At 43.0% G+C, this 18,802-nt stretch overlaps 1 protein-coding gene across 4 annotated transcripts in view; it reads right to left on the bottom strand.

The window, feature by feature from the left end:
* DTNBP1 (dystrobrevin binding protein 1) overlaps positions 1 to 18,802 on the bottom strand; it is a 99,965-nt gene that overhangs the window by 14,002 nt on the left and 67,161 nt on the right. The window lies entirely within an intron of this gene.

Here is an 18,802-nt window from a genome sequence, read left to right as displayed (position 1 = left end):
GAGTAAACATAAGATGGGGAAGCTGCCACAATTCATGGAAATGACAGAAATGTCCTCTCCTAAACTCCAAATATTTACAAAGTCATCTAAAAAGGAAAGTCTCTAGCACCATAAACATATAAACAACCATGACTTCTCATCAGTCCTCTTCCCTGATGAGAGACAAGCACCTTCAGAATCAGAGAATGCTATTCTCTCATTCTGTGGAATCCCTTACCAGGCCCTGGCTCTTCATACAGGTCCTGGGGCTTCATACAACAGGAGACAAAAAATGTGACCCTCTGCTCTTTGTCCTGAACCCAGGTCTGACCTAGGGGCGGCGGGTCCTCGTCCTCTCCGTTTGCAGAGGCATCATCTCCATTAGACATTCACGTACACAGCGTCATATTACATCTGTGTTTAAAATGATAAACTCTGACAAATAAAAATTAAGAACATGTACGCAGTGAGATATGACAAAGGGTATGGCAACGGAGGCAGAAGAGATGAAAAATACGTGACAGATTGGGGTTCAGGACTTGGCGTATGGACTTTGAGGAAATAGAAGCGGGCGCTCGCTCTGACGCCCCCTGCTCATGCCCTTGAAGCAGGCCATAAGGTCCTCATGGGGGGTGTTCCCTTCCCGTACCTACAGGAGAGGAGCATCCTTACCCCCAAGTCACAGAGAAGACTCCAACACGCAGAAGTCTCCTCCAGGTCACTCAGAGCCTCTGTCCCAACAACACTTCTCCCCGAACGTCCACTCTTCATCAAACCTGGCTCAAAACACTCAAGTCTAACTGTTTCTTCAGGTCTTCATTTCCTTATGAAGGCCCCCAAGTCATGTCAAATTTAACATTAATCTCTATACTTTTCTCCTGTTGATGTTGCCGTTTTAATTTTCAGACTCAGCTAGGACCCTAAGAGGATAAAGGGAAAACTTTTTTCCTCCCCATACTAACTGTCATGCCCAAATACAGGCTAACACATTTTGAAACATCAATGAAATGAATAATCTGATTTAAAAATACAGGTTACAGACATTAGCACAAGAAGTGAAACTGTTAAATATCAAAATCTAATGGACAGGGGGGCGGGGGAAAAAAAAATCTAATGGACAAACAAATTAATTCAAGTTTTCAAAGGCCATGGGTATGGAAAAGAATCAAAAGCTAGTTGATGGATTTTTCATGGTAATTCTGGCATTGAAACTTAATCATGATTTTTTAAAAGGAGGGGGTAAGGGGAAGCCTAGGTAGGTCCCACCAGATTTTAAAACACTTCACAAAACAACAATTTAAACATTATGAAAAACAAAAAGAGATGGGCTGATTATTGGAATGGAAAACCCCCCAAGAGAGAGTTGATCATATGCTAAACAAATATAATTCAGGATATATTTGGAACAAAGAGGAAGTAAGGCATTTTGCAATAAGTGACATTGTGAAAATTAGCTCGTTATTTATAAAATCAATTTAAGGGCATACGAGCTGAATTAAATAACTGAATACCAAAAACGACATATGGAAAAATAAAAAGAAAACCGAATTAAATCTTTAAAGTTACAAGTAAGGGACCTTACACAGTATTGAAGAAATCCACAGATCCTGAATCACATGAACAGTAAACGTTCTTGGATGTTTAAAAAAATACAATGAAAAGGGAAACAACAGACTGAGGAGAAAGCTGCCGCAAATGGCAAAAGGCCGTCATTCTTACCATAAACAACAATGACAACCTACTAGAAAAATCAGACCTCAATAAAATCTTTTCAGTAGAAAAAAGACAATTCACAGAAAAAAACTGCTCAGCACAGTATTTTATCAAAGATGAAATACTGTTTTTATCCAACCGCATACTGGCCAATATAAAAACAATTCTGACAAGAGTGAGGTGGGACGCTTTCATTACCAGTGTTTGCATGAAATGAATTGTTAAGAAGACTCGTAAAAAGCAATCTGATTTTAAAAATCTATACTTCCACCTAAGGGTACCACTTCTGAAGATGCACAGTAAGGACATAACCCAAAAGAGTAAGAGAGGTCCTTCCTTGGTGGTCCAGTGGCTAAGACTCTGCACTCCCAACGCAGGGGGTCTGGGTTTGATTCCTGGTCAGGGAACTAGGTCCCACGTGCCACAACTAAGACACAGCGCAGTCAAGTAAATAAATACATTTTTTTTTTTAAGAATAAAAGGGTTATCTACATAACGAAGCTCATTTCCGCCCTCAGTAGCTTGTGTTACCTTTCCTACCAGCGTTTTTTAAAATTTACTTTTAATTGGAGGATAACCGCTTTGCAATATTGTGCTGGTTTCTGCCATACAACAGTATGAATCAGCCATAAGTATACATATGTCCCCTCCCTCTTGGCGCTCCCTCCCACCCCTTGGGTGTCACAGAGCACCAGGTTGAGCTCCCAGTGTTGTACAGCTAGCTAACAGGACATCTGCATTTTAACAGGACACAAGGAAAAAGCAAAGTTGAGGAACTGCTCTTCATCTCCTGTCCCCTGACAGCCCAGGTCAGAACACTGGAATCCGGCTCCCATGGGGCTGACCCTGCCTCCCCCTTAGGAGCTGTCCTGTCTGCAGGGGAGGGGACCCACTGGATGGACAGGCATTTCCCTGCACTCCACCGGTGCAATGCTGGGAGATCCAGATCAGGTTCAGTGTGATGTTACACATTAGCATAAGGATTCTCTAGGCTGATAGAATAATTCAGACGTTAGGTTCTTTAGGCTAAATGACACTGAAGAACACTCAGTAATAGTCAAAACAATTACCTTCAGACATGTTTTCACTTGCGCTGCCTTCATTTCAAATTAAGTAGTTGAAAAATTATAATCTAGAACCATGGTTTTGAACCTTTTCAAGTTTAAGAGTGGGTGCACTTTTATTGCCAATTTACTGAGAGAATGCATGACAACAGAAATCTATTATGAATTCAGGAATACTTTTGAAAGGACTCTGAATTTTATTTCCCACAATATTTACAACAGAAGAGTGCATATATTTCAACTATAAATAGTTACCACACGAGACCCAAAGCTCAACATGCTTTTGGATACCAGCCTCTTATAAAGGTTCCTGTGCCCCAAGGTGGAAACATTCTGCCCTGTAAGGGTCAGTGACAAATCTCAGCACGCTTGAAAGCCCATCACACCTCATCATTTCCAGAGAATACTTTAGAAATGGGGATTTATCACTTTCAGTTATGAGCTGTTGGAGGCTTATGAATGAGTGACTTAACGAATAGATTAGTCCTAGGGATGGCTACCTCGGTCCCCTCCCTCCTTCCACTCTAAGCCCCTCAATGCCTGGAAGCTCAGCTGGATCTCCTGCAGTGCAGGAGACCTGGGTTCAGTCCCTGGGTTGGGAAGATTCCCTGGAGGAGGGCATGGCAACCCACTCCAGTATTCTTGCCCGGAGAATCCCATGGATAGAGGAGCCTGGCCGGCTACAGTCCATGGGGTCGCACAGAGTCGGACACGACGGAGCGACTAAGCACAGCACAGCCAGCTAACAGGGTGGGGGGCTGAGACATGGATTCCCTGCTTCCCAGACAGGCTGGTGGCACAGCCAGGAGCAATGGCGGGGGATGGGTCTCGAGATCCCAGAGTCCAGAAGGGGAGGGAGAGGCTGCATGAAGAAGGGGCTCAATACACGGGGCAGCCTGCTTTTCCTTTCAAACTGCTTCCTAAAATTTCACCATTAGAGAGTCACATATTTAACATTTCTCTTTTATAAAGTTGAGAATATTATGTTTAGGAGTGTTTAGAAATTTTCAACATTCAAAATTTAATGTGAATTAGTGTCTTATGTTTGCTCTCTTCCTAATGCTTCTCTCAGATTAATGGCTCATGCAGATGGGGGGGAAATGGGTAGAAAGACAGATGATCATGAACAAAGCGGGGTGGCAGGGCAGCCGGGATGGTGGCCTCAGGAGGGAGGCCACAAGGGAAATAAACACCCAGCAGAAGGAGGGACCAGAAAGTGAAAGACACAAGTACGAAGTGTCAAAGACACACTGTCTTGATTCAAAACTGTGTTCAGAGGTTAGCTTATGCTCTGCTCTTCCTGCTTTCTCTTCAACTATGTTATGGACAGTGAGCTAGACCCCTACTGAGGAGGTATGGCTGAGAAACTGCCTCCCCACTTACACAGGACTTGTGGTCAATATCCTGGGGCTCCAACCAACCATGTGCTCTCCCCTGCCCTGCCTGTGACCCGCAGGGCCCCTGGCTCAGAGGTGCCCCACAGCCAATCTCTGGGTCTCAGCTCAACTGCAGCCCCCCTGACAAACGCAGGGCCTTTCAGGCACTCTTTCCTGCTCCCTCCTGCTCTGAGGCATGAGTTTCGCTTGCCTCTGTCCCCTACACCGGACACTAGGTTCCTCAAGGGCAGACACAATGTCTTTTAAAGGGCTGTGGGTATGCCACCCCCAAATACACCACCCTGGCAGGGGGATTATTTCCAGCTATGCCTAAAGGCAACATAGAAACAGCGGAAGTGAGAGAAGCTCTTTGGCCTTCCCCTCTCTGAAAGCAGGGTGCAAAGGAAGCATTTAGTGTAAATTTCCACTTGTAAAGCAGGCTCCCCATTTTCCCTACCAGGCATCAACAGAGAAGGCAGCCACTGGAGTCTGCGCAGCAAACCTCACTCAGCGATCCCTGTCTCCCACGAGGTCCGCACACACTCATGTTCCCTGAACTGAGTTTATCACACCCTTTGTTAAAATGGTATATAAACCCCTGGTTACTGCTGCTCTGGGTCTTCACTTCTTTTCTATGCAGGCCTCCATGCACACATACAAATTAAAATACTACCATCAAATTTAAAAAATATCTGTCCTTTGTCAGGCTGATGCTCATGGTGTAGGTACTAAACCTAAGAGATGGAGGAGAGAGTTTCCCCTACATGTTCAACCTGGTGCCCTCAGTGCCTGGCTGAGTGGTGAATGACCTGGGAACCACCCTGGCAGGAAAAAGGGGCACATGCACAGGTGGGTGGTAAGCAGGCTTCCCACTGGCTGCTTGCCAGCAGAGGCATGGAAGGCAGTCACAGCAGGCCGGGGGTTCAAGGCACAGTCACGCAGGAGACAGACACAGCAGCCCAGGAAAGAGCACTGTGGCTGAAGGGAAACACTGGCATCTCATCATGTGTGCTGAGAAGAGACATGCATCGCCAGCAAGGCCAAGAGTATGAGCCAGGAGTGCCTGCAGCTGGCTCTTGGGGGCTGGCAGTGGACAGTGACGTCAGATCAGCCCATAAAACCAGTGCAGCACACATTCAAAAACACCTGAGCTTAACAAGATTCACTTTAATACAAAAATGCCATTACCCAAGGACTATGGAAAAGTTGGCCGAGAATCCTATAAACCATTAAAAATGGCATTCCAGAGATTTCCCTGGTGGTTTAGTGGCTAGGGCTCCACGCTCCCGACGCAGGGGGCCTGGGTTCAATCCCTGGTTATGGAACTAGATCCCACGGGCTGGGTGCAGACAGGCATTCCCAAAATAATGCCACCCCTAAATGATCAATAAAATACAGCCTCTGAGCCACTCCTCAAAATTCATATTTACAAAATGATGCAGTGAACTTTCCCTTGGGGCTGACAACTGAAAGTGGGCTGAGAAACTGAAAGAGAATTTAGTTTATTCAGAAGCATACAACCGTAAGGATATTTATCCTTTTGATGAAGAGTTCAACACATACATGAGATTATGGGAATTCCCTCATATGTACTCGATGATAAGTACTTAACACAGCAGCACAATCTATAAGAAGCCTATTCTTTTTCAAGAAAAGTCCATAAGCTGAGCTACCACTCCTAAAACAAGACCTGGAGGGTTCTGAAGCTGGGATGACATGACAGGGCCCTTTCCGTGAACTTTCCAGGTAATGGCGATATTCCTTAGAATGAAGCATTGCCCACCAATCCACTGCATAGAAATACTGTTTTCTTAGGGAACTTCCCCTGTTCTAGGTACAAAGCAGGAACTTAAGAGTGATTGTGAAAATAGCAAATGGATGACTAATTACAAGCCAGGAGTAAGAAGGCACAGCACTCGGGAAACACCCACTGAAGAAAGAAGTTTAAACAAAAAACTAATTTCAGGTTATCACTTTATTTTTTCATAAGCAGAGGAGAAAAACCAACCAACCAACCAAAAAAGCCTCCAAAGCTTGCTATCTTATGAAAAAGTCTGCCTGAAGGTATAGTAATACAAACTGAATTGACTATATGAAATAGTGGAGCAGCCCTGGGTTTCCATATTCTTTGAGTACATTAGCATATGAACTAAGGCCTTGGATAGAGACATAAGATTTTTAAACCCTTAAAAACACAAACTTCATGTTATGTGTGACGGCACCATACAGATACATGTACATTCTGTTCTCAGTTTGGGTGAGACAGAACCACACAGCGCCCCAGAGGGACAGAAGTGATCTGATCAGCACTTTGCCTCACACTGCCCAGGCCTTTCTCTGTCCTACACCTGCCTTCCCTTGTACACAGGGGGACTCTGATCCTCCATGGTTAAGGCAGTTAATGACGATGCTCTTGGCAACAGGTAGCTCTGCCTTTTCTGCTCAGACAGCTTTGCCAGTACTTAAGTTTGCTTCTAAAAACCTACGTGTCCCAGAATCTGATAGTTCATTTCTTACGACGTGTTTTTTTTTGTTTGTTTGTTTTTTGTTTTTTTAAGCCCCTTCTTAATCCTAATTCTCTCCCATTTACCGTCATGGGTATGCACATGAGATGAAATATTTTCAAATTTTCTAGAATTACTAAATTTTGAGGGTCTAAAAGGTCCTACACTTACCACGTATGCCCTTAAGAAGCTAAAATGACCTGGCAAAGGGATTTCAACATCACATTGTCTTTCCTTCTTTATAGCAGCATTTCATTACCTCTCTTCCTCTATAACTGAAGTCAAGAGAAGCTCTGGATTTTCTGTACACTTCAGGAAATTGTAGAAGAGGAAATTTGTTCACAGGTATCAATTTCACAGACAGAATGGAAGCATGTAGGAAAAAATCTATGTTTTAGTTTTCTGAGTAAGATACTTCTTACCATCAGGCTAGAAATCCCAGTGCTTTCTGTTGTATTTTGAAAGATAAAGTGAATTTGATTTTTTTGTAATCCCTTTGAGAAATAGTAATTTGCTTCTATTAATTCACTGAGTCAATTAAAGGACACTCTGGAAAAACCAAAGAAAAGATTCTTCCACATTTCGTATCTTAGAACTAAAATTAAAGCTCAGAGTTCAAGTTGATGCTATAGTCCCTGAAAACGTCTCACAATCATCTTTTGTTGAATTGTGGGTTAGAGCTCACAGTTTGTGGCACTGTGATTGTTCTCTCACATTCATCAGACTCAGTCACATTTCCCCTGATAACTTCCTGAATTAACAGTACAGGAGGGTCCATCTGAGACTGCTCAACTCTAGACTATAAGCCACTTTTTTACAACAAAGGGACTTGATCTTACGTGTGTGCAGTGTTTAATAAGTACTTTTTTTTTTTTTTACATGAAATGGACATAGGAATGAATAACCTGCTTTTAATTTTTTTCCAAAACCTTGTGAAGTAGAAGGAAAACAGTGAAAATGTTCAAACTGAATTGCCGTGTGTGGGCTATTAGGACTATCTCCTTCTGGTAAAGAAAACCCAACAAACAGAACCCAGAAGAGGTGTCTGCTAGGGAACAGAGTAGAAGCCACAGACACTGGCTTACTCGTGCTTTATTATAACCTCCTGGTTGGGAAGCTCAACCATGCAGAGTTTAAGGCAGGTAAGCCCACGAGTGTCCCTAATAGTCCTAATTTTCCCACTTCCCCTGGGTCCAAGCTACCACCACTTCTCACTAGCTGTTCAAGAGCCTCCTAGCGGGTCAGTCAGATCTTCAACAGTCCTCTTCCAATCCTTTCCTGCACAGTAGCCAGAGTGATTATTCTGCATAGCAAACACGGTCATGTCACAAGAGGACAGCGTCCAAACGCCTGCTTCACCACTCACTAGCTAGGTAATTTTAGAACTAACACCCCCAAAAGATGTCCTTTTCATTATAGGGGACTGGAATGCAAAAGTAGGAAGTCAAGAAACACCTGGAGTAACAGGCAAATTTGGCCTTGGAATGCGGAATGAAGCAGGGCAAAGACTAATAGAGTTTTGCCAAGAAAATGCACTGGTCATAGCAAACACCCTCTTCCAACAACACAAGAGAAGACTCTACACATGGACATCACTAGATGGTCAACACCGAAATCAGATTGATTATATTCTTTGCAGCCAAAGATGGAGAAGCTCTATACAGTCAACAAAAATAAGACCAGGAGCTGACTGTGGCTCAGATCATGAACTCCTTATTGCCAAATTCAGACTTAAATTGAAGAAAGTAGGGAAAACCACTAGACCATTCAGGTATGACCTAAATCAAATCCCTTATGATTATACAGTGGAAGTGAGAAATAGATTTAAGGGACTAGATCTGATAGATAGAGTGCCTGATGAACTATGGACTGAAGTTCGTGACATTGTACAGGAGACAGGGATCAAGACCATCCCCATGGAAAAGAAATGCAAAAAAGCAAAATGGCTCTCTGGGGAGGCCCTACAAATAGCTGTGAAAAGAAGAGAGGCGAAAAGCAAAAGAGAAAAGGAAAGATATATGCATCTGAATGCAGAGTTCCAAAGAATAGCAAGAAGAGATAAGAAAGCCTTCTTCAGCAGTCAATGCAAAGAAATCGAGGAAAACAACAGAATGGGAAAGACTAGAGATCTCTTCAAGAAAATTAGAGATACCAACGGAACATTTCATGCAAAGATGGGCTCGATAAAGGACAGAAATGGTCTGGACCTAACAGAAGCAGAAGATATTAAGAAGAGGTGGCAAGAATACATGGAAGAACTGTACAAAAATGATCTTCACGACCCAGATAATCATGATGGTGTGATCACTAATCTAGAGCCAGACATCTTGGAAAGTGAAGTCAGGTGGGCCTTGGAAAGCATCTCTACAAACAAAGCCAGTGGAGGTGATGGAATTCCAGTTGAGCTGTTTCAAATCCTGAAAGATGATGCTGTGAAAGTGCTGCACTCAATATGCCAGCAAATTTGGAAAACTCAGCAGTGGCCACAGGACTGGAAAAGGTCCGTTTTCATTCCAATCCCAAAGAAAGGCAATGCCAAAGAATGCTCAAGCTACCGCACAGTTGCACTCATCTCACATGCTAGCAAAGTAATGCTCAAAATTCTCCAAGCCAGGCTTCAGCAATATGTGAACCGTTAACTCCCTGATGTTCAAGCTAGTTTTAGAAAAGGCAGAGGAACCAGAGATCAAATTGCCAACATCCACTGGATCATCGAAAAAGCAAGAGACTTCCAGAAAAACATCTCTTTCTGCTTTATTGACTATGCCAAAGCCTTTGACTGTGTGGATCACAATAAACTGTGGAAAATTCTGAAAGAGATGGGAATACCAGACCACCTAACCTGCCTCTTGAGAAATCTGTATGCAGGTCAGGAAGCAACAGTTAGAGCTGGACATGGAACAACAGACTGGTTCCAAATGGGAAAAGGAGTACATCAAGGCTGTATATTGTCACCCAGCTTATTTAACTTCTATGCAGAGTACATCATGAGAAACGCTGGGCTGGAAGAAGGACAAGCTGGAATCAAGATTGCTGGGAGAAATATCAATAACCTCAGATACGCAGATGACACCACCCTTATGGCAGAAAGTGAAGAGGAGCTAAAAAACCTCTTGATGAACGTGAAAGAGGAGAGTGAAAAAGTTGGCTTAAAGCTCAACATTCAGAAAACAAAGATCATGGCATCTGGTCCTATCACTTCATGGGAAATAGATGGGGAAACAGTGGAAACAGTGTCAGACTTTATTTTTTTGGGCTCCAAAATGAGTGCAGATGTTGACTGCAGCCATGAAATTAAAAGACGCTTACTTTTTGGAAGAAAAGTTATGACCAACATAGGTAGCACATTCAAAAGCAGAGACATTACTTTGCCAACTAAGGTCCAACTAAGGTCCGTCTAGTCAAGGCTATGGTTTTTCCTGTGGTCATGTATGGATGTGAGAGTTGGACTGTGAAGAAGGCTGAGCACTGAAGAATTGATGCTTTTGAACTGTGGTGTTGGAGAAGACTCTTGAGAGTCCCTTGGACTGCAAGGAGATCCAACCAGTCCATTCTGAAGGAGATCAGCCTTGGGATTTCTTTGGAAAGAATGATGCTGAAGCTGAAACTCCAGTACTTTGGCCACCTCATGTGAAGAGTTGACTCATTGGAAAAGACTCTGATGCTGGGAGGGATTGGGGGCAGGAAGAGAAGGGGATGACAGAGGATGAGATGGCTGGATGGCATCACTGACTCGATGGATGTGAGTCTGAGTGAACTCCAGGAGATGGTTGATGGACAGGGAGGCCTGGCGTGCTGCAATTCATGGGGTCGTAGAGTCGGACACGACTGAGCGACTGAACTGAATTCTGGAAAGTTACTTTCAAACCTTTCAAATTCGTAAAACAGGGACAAGGCCGCTAAGGCTGCTTTGAGAATTAACAAGATGTGTCCAACATGGCTCACGTCCCCTTCATGCCACCGAAGCGGCTCTCCTCGTGGGGACCAATGGTCTGCGTGTTGCCAGTTCCAAAGGACCTATTTCAGTCTTATTTCTGAGAAGATGACAAAGCTGCCCATTCTCTCCAATATCTAGTTACTCCAAATTCTGTTAATTCTGCTTTCAAAATATCCCGGGAATCCACTTTTGTCTCTTCCACCCCCACAGTCTTCATCCTAGTCCCATCCCTCATCCTTGTATCTGGCCTCTGCTTCTTAACTTAACCCTTCCCATGCGCCTAACCAGAAAACAACAGTCATTTCCCCACATACTCACTGAGAGTCATCATTTTAAGTTATGAATCCGATGTCACTCCTTTCCCCGGATACGCACACCCGCTACTTACTCTGTTGGCCTTCCCTTGCAGTACGAATGACATCCCAGCTCTTTTGAATTCTCTGTAAGATGCTCTGGGGTCTGGCTTCTGTGGTGGCTCCAGCCTCCGGCAATCTTCACACCTGCCAAGTTCTTTACTTCCTTGTAACCGCTGAACACATGGTTCCTGCTGCTAGAAATTTCTTCCCCCTCCTTTATTCATGTTGGTTTTCTCCTTCTCATTCTTCTGGCTCAGACGATAGTCATCCTTTCCACCCGCCCCACCAGTCTAAACTGTGCCCCTGTGATAATGACGGTCATTGCTTGTAAACTGCCTGTCTCTTCCTGCTGGACCCCCCTCCACAAGGGCCTCTCTCCCATCTCTGATGTGTCTGTCTGTACATACGTATGTATATTGTGTATGAACACATGTGTGCATACACTTATTATATGAACAGGTACATACTGATACACGTGAACCTACTGGCAAGCAGAGTGCCAAGCGCATAGCAGGCAATCAACAAGTGAATTCTAGTATTTACTTTTTGTTAAGGTTTACAGAATAAAACGACCATTAACCTAGGCTTCCAAGTACGTTTCCCAACAGCCTTGAGACAACTTAGGGATTCCCTTCTGTTCCAAATACATTTGTACACCCTGTCTTACTATTTTTCTATCTCTTCCTACTAGACTATCGGCTCCTTGAAAGTAAAAATCTTTTCAACTTCAACTTTCCCAAGCTTAGCAAAGAAACAGGCACAAGTCTTTGTTGAATCAGCAAACACTGATTATAGCAGAAATTTATCTTTTAAAAACCTTATTTTTATTTGGATAACCTTCATAGATACCAATATGCAAATGATCTATTTGGTTTTACTTTGAAGCTTTAAACAGACAGTTAATCAGAAACAGAAAGCCAAACCAGCTATATCATCTCCAAAGAGCCTGATTTCACTTTCCATAAGATATATTTGAACACAAAGGTAATTTAAATTCAAATAATTAATTTTTTAATTAAAAAATCTAAAAGTAAAACACATGGGCTATATACTCTTTCCATGCATGCAGCTAAATCGCTTCAGTTGTGTCCAACTCTGTGCGACCCTATGGACTGCAGCCTGCCAGGCTCCTCTGTCCATGGGATTCTCCAGGCAAGCATACTGGAGTGGATTGCCATGCCCTACTCCAGGGGATCTTCTTGACCCAGGGATCGTACTCACATCTCTTATGTCTAATCTGCACTGGTAGGCAGGTTCTTTACCACTAGCACCACCTGGGAACCCAAAAGTGAAAGTGTTAGTGGCTCTTTGTGACCCCATGGACTGTAGCTGGCCAGGCTCCTCTGTCCATGGAATTCTCTAGGCAAGAATTCTGGTGTGGGTAAGCCTTCTCCAAGGTAAGATTCCTTTCTCCAGGGAATCTTCCTGACCCAGAGATGGAACCCGGGTCTCCTACATTGCATACTTTCATCAAATTATATTTTGGTATTGTGACCTACTCTGACTTAGAGATTGACTAAATCAATTCCTGATTTACTAACAATAATCTCGTGGGAATAAACTAAAATTTGAAGCTGATGCAGAAGCCAAAAGAAAAACACACCTCACAGCCTGCCGAGAGACACTCCCATGAAAATGGATTTCCTATTTTCAAATAAAGGCTTACTGAAACAAGGATTTAAATCACTTCTCCGCAAAAACCAGCTCCATTCAAAAATGCATTGTGATGTACAGAATGCTTTCTTTGGCTGTCTCACATTTTTATTTGATGTACTGAATAGAGTATTAATAACCAAAATATCCTTTTCTCATTAAAAAATCAATTCTACATATTTGTAGCAATAGAGTTAATAACATTTTTAAGGTGGAAAGAGTTGCTCCTCCTTTGCTGCTAAACAAGGACCCGCAGGTGTTTAGCTATATTTCACAGAGTAGCACATGCAGCAACTTGAAATACCAAATGGGGGACACTACTGGAATTTTTGTGTGACATTTATGGCCAACTTTTGAAAAATTATTATAAAAACAGCAGAAACCTGCTCATTAGCCTAATCTCATGCCCAAGAGAACAAAAGGACGAAGCAGCGGAGCCTGCAAACGTGCCATTTCATCAGCTGTGTGAGGACCGTGGACTCCCTGCCATAACCAAGCCCTATGTTTGCACCTGCCCGCTGCTTCCTCTCTGGGCAAGCACCAAAACTCCACCCTCTAAACCAGGGGGCTCACTGGCAGACAAAAAAGTTTACAAATTCTTTCCCCTTCCAACAGGTCCCTGAGACATGCTGATTCTGTTTGTGAAGTAAACACTCTATAAAGTGATCACTGTGTTCTTCCTTGGAGTACTTTACATAAGCCGACTATGCTCACAGACTTTTATAAATTTCCACTTAAAGAGGGTTAAAGTTTCTGCATAAAATAATAACATTTTAATGTGAACTAAGGCAGTTTGTGAACTGAATGAGACAATATGCAAATAAAGAATAATTCAAAAGCATACTTTTAGTAACCTAGAAATTAGTAAACTAGGTATTACAGAGATATATGTACACACAGAGATATATGACTTAAACTATTCTATTAATAAGTGAAACTTCTATTTCACTTATTAACCTAAAAAACTAACATTACAACCTCTTTCTATCTTAATGGTACTAAGAAGTTATAACTACTTTAGGTATGATAATCGTGGTGTAGTTAAGTCTTATTTTTTAGAGGTATACATTGAGATACTAATGGAAGAAATTATACCACATAAGGGAATTTGTTTTCGAAGGACGGGCTGTGTGTTGGCACTGAAGCAGGGTGATGGGGACGTAGACTTTCACCATCCTCTATTCTGTACATGTTTGATAACTTCCGTAACAAAAGGGGGGTGGGGGAAGCATAATAATTCTTTTAACTGTCTACTTGATCAAATGAAGGATTTCAGCTAGTCCCAGTTCAAATTTATTCAAAGAACTGTCAATCTAAATTAAGAGACTGATAAGGTCTATTACCTGTCATATTAAACCTCACTGTAATCTCTTTAAAGACTGTAAGCCACTGACCCGTGAAGAAGTGTCCCTCCCCTTGTTCCCTGCACTGTCTCTCTCCTAGTTTCCCTGCCAAGTACTGCTCCTGGGGTTTCAGTAGCCACGTGGGATCTTTTTCCAGATCAGTGCGTACTCATAAGACAGGTGCCCAGAATGCCACAAGCTTAGTGCCACATGATTGCAAGGAAGTCTGACGGCCTTCCTCTGGGCGCCCTTCCATGTCTGGCAGGCACCCCCAGAACCCCACACCAGCCCACGCTGACCCCACAGTTCACTCCTGGTCCTGCAGCTGCTCACTGTCTCCCGGCTACGCTGTGAACTTCCTGATGGGAGCAGACATGAAGTCCTATTCATCTTTACATCCTGCACTTGGACTCGACAGGAGCAGAATAAATGAGGGATGAGAGAATAAATCTATAAATCTCAAAAGTTAGTAGCTCGTTTTAGAACTCAAAATATTCTGTTAGTTTTCTATTGTAATTTCAAGACTTTTTTCTAAAAACTATTTTAATACTCTAGTTTAATCTTACTAACACACATTTGTTAAACTGTTTCTGAAACCAAAGTTTGAGTCCTGAAGATACACTTATGATAAAAATAGCCAACTCATATTTATATGTGAACAATTACCTTAATCTACAGAGCTTTGCCACTGTTTTCATTTAGAGAGACAGCCCATGGCTAATCAAAAATGGAGAGCTACGAGTCCTATCAATAAGAATTATGATTAGTATGAACTCATAATTAGAGCTTAACATCATTCCACATTTATTATATGGCTGGTACTATTATTTCACTTATTCTCATAAAAGCCTGATGAGATAGGTACCACTATTATTCCCATTTTACAAGTAAGCAAACAGACTCAGAGGTTAAGTCACTTCGCCAAGGATATGCAGCTGTAAGTGATAAAAGGATGCAAAAACCCAGCCTGTGTGCCGAACTGCTGACAACCCCTCCTGTATTTATGACGTACAGAAACTCAGCTCTGTAACCCAGAGAGGTTTGGACTTGATTCTTCCCTTCTTCTGTATCACTGAGCCTTTCAAGTACAACACACAGAGAGCAAATAATGGAAAACAGGTCACTTATTCTATCTGCCTCATCTCTGCAGTAACAGCAGCTAACTCTTATGTAAACGCCAGGCAGTGCTGAAAGCCCTGTACATGTACCAACTCAGTTAGTCCTTACAGCAATTCAAGGATGTAGGTCCTGCTCTCATCTTCATCTTTCAAAGGAGGAAATGGAGGCTCAGAGAGGCTACATAACATGCCCAGGGAGCACGCTGAGCGGCTCCAGATTCCGTGCTGTTAATCACCGGCTCCCGTGCCCAAGAGGAACACGCAACCTGGGCTAAACTAGAATGTGTGCTTTAAGGATTCAGCTTTGTATATCCTCTCTGGAGCAAAGTTACCAGTTTTTATTTGTTTGTTTTTAACTTTGACTATTTTTTCCCAGGTATATTTATTTTATAGTCTAGTTTCAATACCCAAAGTTTCCACCCTGCTACCATATGGGAAATGTCTGATACATGGTACAGAATAAGAGAAAACGAAAGCAAAGGTTTTTATAAATTCAAGAATTTTGGTTTATCAAATCAATAACATGTCTGAGCAAGTCAATGCTAATGAGCTTTTAATATAAGTCATCATAAAGAGTCAACTTTGGAGGAAATGATGTTAACTATCTTGTAATAACCTATAATGGAACAGAATGCAAAAAACGAATATATATTTATGTAGAATTGTGGTGCTGGAGAAGACTCTTGAGAGTCCCGTGGACTGCAAGTAGATCAAATCAGTCAACCCTAAGGGAAATCAACCCTGAATATTCATTGCAAGGACTGAGGCTGAAGCTGAAGCTCTAATACTTTGGTCACTTGAGGCCTACCCGTTGGAAAAGACCCTGACGCTGGGAAAGATTGGAGGCAAAAGAAGAAGGGGGCGACAGAGGATGAGATGGTTATACAGCAACACCAAGTCAATGGACATGAATCTGAGCAAGCTCCAGGAGATAGTGGAGGACAGAGGATCCTGCCGGGATACAATCCATGAGGTCGCAAAGAGTCAGACACGACTTAGGGACAATATGTAGATATGCACAACCGAATTACATTGCTGTATACTTGAAACTAACACAACACTGTAAGTCAACTATATTTCAATAAAAAATCCAAACCCCAAACAAACAAATAAATAATGAAATTAAAAGATTTGAAGAGTCATTTTATCAAAGAAGACATCCTAATGGCAAATAAGCACGTTAAAAGATGTTGAATATTATTAGTAATAAGGAAGTGCAAACTAAAACTGCCCCCCCAAACCCTGCCATATTACATACTCACTAAAATGGCTAAAATTTAAAAAGTGGATAAAAGTAAGTGTTGATAAGGATGTGGAGCAATGGAAACTCTCATATATTTGATGGTGGGATTGAAAAACAGAAGAGCCACTTTCAAAAGAGTGTGGCAGTTTTTTAAAAAGTAAACATATACTGACCATGAGAAAGCAATCACCGTCCTAGATAGTTCACCCAAAAGAAATGAAAACAGAAATCACAAAAACACTCATCCAAAAAAAGTCAACTTTGAAAAATTCTTAAAAGTGAAAGAACAGTCACTCTGTAAACAGTTTCTTCTCCTCTACGCAGTTAATGCAAGTTCTCAGCCTTATTCTGAAGCATAAGAGAGTCTGTCGCTATTGCTAAAAATGTCTTCACAACAGAAAGATGACAAACCCACGTGGTTAAGCACTTCAAAGTGAGCTTGTCTCAGGAGAAGCACACCGTTCTCCAGAATCTGAGCACACACTCCAAGGCAGAACCCACGCAGACCGCCTCATCACAAAAACAGTTAGAGAAGACAGAGATGGTGCATAAACGGATGGCTCTCCCCTTCCCTCCCTCCCGCGAGCACGGGCCGAGGGCCTGGTGGGTGCCAGGCGCTGCATCAGCGGCGGGGGATGCCAGCACTGGCGGGCTCTTCCTTGGTGGGCACATCCCAGGTATGCAGAGAGCAGATGGCAAGAACAACAAGCACGGGTGTTCACTAAGGGAACCAGCATCACTTCCAGCCCTGAGGGGTTGTGTGGGGGAACCCAAGGCCCCTGAGACAGAGCAAGTTAAGTAGGTGAGGGGAGGCAGGTGTCCAGGTCCCAAAACCCGAGGGAAGATGCAGATACATCACTCGTACAACATGGGGTGTCTCATACTGTGGATCTCACTCTGCTCGGAGCATAGTGCTTTCACCAAAAATTATTAGAAGTGAATCCACTGTCATGCTCTCCAACGTATCAATGCTCAGTTGTGTCCGACTCTTTGCAAACCCCTGGACTGCAGCCCGCCAGGCTCCTCTGTCCATGGGATTCTCCAGGCAAGAATATTGGGAGTGGGTTGCCATTGCCTTCTTCAGGGGATCTTCCTGACCCAGGGATCGAACCTGTGTCTCCTGCACTAGGCAGGTTCTTTACCCCTGCGCTACGGGGGAAGCCCAGTCGCGCTCTCCAATGAGCACAGAAATAAGCATCCTCTAGCATAGAGAGCATGGCCCTCAGCAAGCATTCCACCCAAATGCTCAAAAGATGCATGTCAGGGAGCAGGAGGAGAGCAGCCACTCTAAGGAGACACTTGGGCATGAGAACATGCAATTCCGTTTGCCAGTTAGCGGCGACACCTTCTAATGTTTCTCTCCTAATCCAAGCAGCAGCCCAGAAAGGGGGCGGGGTTCTGATCTCAGTCGGGGGCTCTCCACCATGGGGCTCTAAGGACTCATTTTTCTGAACACATCATTTAAAACTGGTTTATTCTACAAACACAGTCTTCCGCTATGTGTTCTCCCCTAATACAAAGCACAAAATTTTGCCAACCTAACAGAACCATTTTACTCTAGAAAACAGTAATATCTTCACCCTTGACTCTATACCAACCAAATTAGCGATTTAGAGGCATAGCTCCATCTGACTTTAATGGACTCTAACACTTCTTTGGGCTTTTCCAGTGTGAAATTTGTAAAAAAAGAGAGAGAGAGAAAAGAAAAGGGGGCAGACACTGTAATATAAGCTTTCTTACCCTAGTTGTGAGAAAATGCACTTGCTCTTTAGATAGAATACAGCAGCCTCTCACAGTAATTACTGACGCTGCACGGGAAATGTGAGAAGACTGAATACGAGAAGATCGAAAGAGTGAAAGGGAAACCCGGAGTCTGCTCACCCTACAAAGCGGCCGCCACTCTCCAAAGTCACGCGTGCGGGCAAGAGCCCACAGGAGAGCTCCTCCTGGATTCCACGTTGCCGTTTTCCGGCTGGGACTGGCATTTTCACGTTGGTCTCACAAACATGCAAACGGTGGAACTGGCAAAAGTAGCAGTGAAGAGATGCTCCTGCCAAGAGGACCCGGGGCAGGACGGCGGGGAACGCTTGGCCATCAAGGTTTGCCTCTCGGCAAAATTGCTTTCAGTGTGACAGCGTTTCTTTTTGAAGTGCTGTTTTCTTTTTTCTTTCTTAACAGATCAGTGAGAAAAACACTTTTCACAAAACTGTCTGGTTCAAGATAAACCAGCAAGTAATAATACATCCTCAAAGTTTTCAGTACCAAAAACAAACAAACAAACAAACAGTGACGAAGCCGGAGAGGCAAGCATCGGCTTTTGGGAAGAATTTTATTGACTCCGTTAAAGAGCCTGCACTTAATCCTGAAGCTCAGTTTTCCAGAATAGTGCATGCAGAATAATCTGTGGTGGCAGAAGTCTTTTAACAGTTACGTATTTACTTGCGCAGTTTCTGTTTGTGTCAAGTGATACTCGTTTTCCATTTATGGTAAGAAGAGTATTTTACTAAAAAAGTTTC

This window comes from Ovis canadensis, chromosome 20, assembly GCF_042477335.2.
Source record: "Ovis canadensis isolate MfBH-ARS-UI-01 breed Bighorn chromosome 20, ARS-UI_OviCan_v2, whole genome shotgun sequence".
Taxonomy (NCBI): domain Eukaryota; kingdom Metazoa; phylum Chordata; class Mammalia; order Artiodactyla; family Bovidae; genus Ovis; species Ovis canadensis.
The sequence above is the reverse complement of the archived record's forward strand: the minus strand, read 5'-3'. Positions and strand labels throughout refer to the sequence as shown.